A 2,025-nucleotide genomic window follows, 5' to 3' on the forward strand; every position below is an offset into this window, starting at 1 on the left:
ACGGGCACCACACTCCACTCCACGCTCCCCCTCATTCACATTGATATGATTTTTTGTTGTGGGTCTTTGATGCCTGATGCCTTTACCTGATCCCATTGACACCTCATGATCACACAGGGTGGTGTTCTTCCATGTGGGCTTTGTTGCTTCTCAGCTAGATGGCCGCTTGTTTATCTTCAAGACTTTAGGACCCCAGATGCTATATCTTTTGATAGCCGGGCACCATCAGCTTTCTTCACTACATTTGCTTATGCACCCATTTTGTCTTCAGTGATCCTGTCACAGAAGGTGAGCATCACAGAATTCCAGGTTATTAGAACAAAGTGTTCTTGCGTTGAGAGAGGACTTGAGTAGAGACCCAGTATCCTTCTGCTACCTTAATACTTAACATATAAATATATGTACACAGATCTATTTCCCTATCATTATATATAAATATATTTACATATGTACATGTCTGTATTTGGACCTCTATCAATGTCCTAGCCCCCTAGTTCTTTCCTCTGTTTCCTTTGACTTTCCTCTTGTCCCACTGTCATGTTCGGCTTTCATTCTGGTTTCAGATCGCTTGATTTTCCCTTGTCCTTGGGTTTGTTGCCACCCTCCATTTTTATACATTTTTAATATGTGCAGCTTATTGCATGTGAATCATACTTAACTGAAAGTTAATTTTATCATGTTCTGTTGTTCATTTATATTTTAAGTTTAATAATGTATAAATTATCCATAGACGTTTGCATATATAATTTATAAATTATTTTACATTGATGGAAGGTGCGTATTCAAGAACTTTCTCACCAAGAGAAGAGTGTAATCACAAATGAATTGGGACACCTAGTTCAGGCCAGTTTCAAGCTCCACTGTGGGGACTGAAAACACGTATTTAACTGCTACATTCTACTGCCCCCTGCTGTAAGTAGGGTTTGTAACCAGCCATAACCTTCCCCACAAGGTTGGAATCTATTTCGACTCATGTGACAGGGTTGAAACGTCCTATAGGGCTTCTGAGCTGTAATCGTGACACCAGTAGATCTTCAAGTCTTCCTCCTGTGGAGATACTGAGTGGATTTGAACCATCAACCTTTCGATGAGAAGCCAAGCACCTAACCATTGTGCCATGCCTTTCCCCTTGGACTAGAGCTCAGCGTTTCATTGCTGAGATTCCCTGGGGGGAGTGAGGGGGAGGTTTTACCAAAGATATATATTGATCCAAATTCTTTTAGATAGATAGATCCAAGCTCTTGTAAATCACACACACAAACCAAGAGACAGCTGCAGATTTGTGTCCCCATCAGCCTCAAGACAAGGAGAACTTCCAAAATTATGACAGAGAAGCAACAGCAACATGCCAGGCCCGAGTCCAAACTTTCCCCAGCAGCCTCACTGCCCCACCCTCAAGGTCAGAGGCGGAAGTCTTGGGTTTCTAGAGATAACATTCACTGCTGTCAAGCCACTTCTGACTGATGGCGACCCTAGAGGACAGGGTGGAACTGCCCCCCAAAGAGTTTCAGTGGCTAGAAATCTTCACAGAAGCATACTGCTACATCTTTCTCCCACAGGGTGGCTAGTGGGTTTGAACTGCCAACATTTGGGTGAGCAGCTCCTTGGAAATCTCTGAAGGAAAGAAAACCCAAATATCGCCCACTAATCAAGAGGGACAGAAAAGTAGAGGAAGGAACACTGGAGACTGAGTACAGCGAGGTGGTCCCACGGAGCGCTCTCACTGATTTCCCGGAATGAGAAACCTTTGGGCAGCAGGCCAGCCTGCAAGTGGCCGGTGAGCTCTGAAAGAAGTCACCACTCAGACCCATGAGGACTTTCAAAGTGCCTCCCAACAATTGCTTCCCAGAACTTCTGAGTGAGGAAATGCCACTCCAATGTGGGATGCAGTGGGACGCGTGGCCCAGGACTCATCTCCAACCTAGTTCATGTTCAAATTTTTTTTTTCACCAGACCCAACCAAAGCTCACACTAGAGATGAGACAATGGGTCTAAGATAAACTCACAACTAAAGTCCTTCATCTT

The 2,025-nt window shown here is 44.2% G+C and overlaps 1 protein-coding gene across 1 annotated transcript in view; it reads right to left on the reverse strand.

Annotated features, from left to right (window-relative positions):
* CHP2 (calcineurin like EF-hand protein 2) overlaps positions 1-2,025 on the reverse strand; it is a 16,894-nt gene that overhangs the window by 10,463 nt on the left and 4,406 nt on the right. The window lies entirely within an intron of this gene.

Source organism: Echinops telfairi, unplaced genomic scaffold (assembly GCF_000313985.2).
Source record: "Echinops telfairi isolate 266 unplaced genomic scaffold, ASM31398v2 ScPeMD7_5;HRSCAF=22, whole genome shotgun sequence".
Lineage (NCBI taxonomy): Eukaryota > Metazoa > Chordata > Mammalia > Afrosoricida > Tenrecidae > Echinops > Echinops telfairi.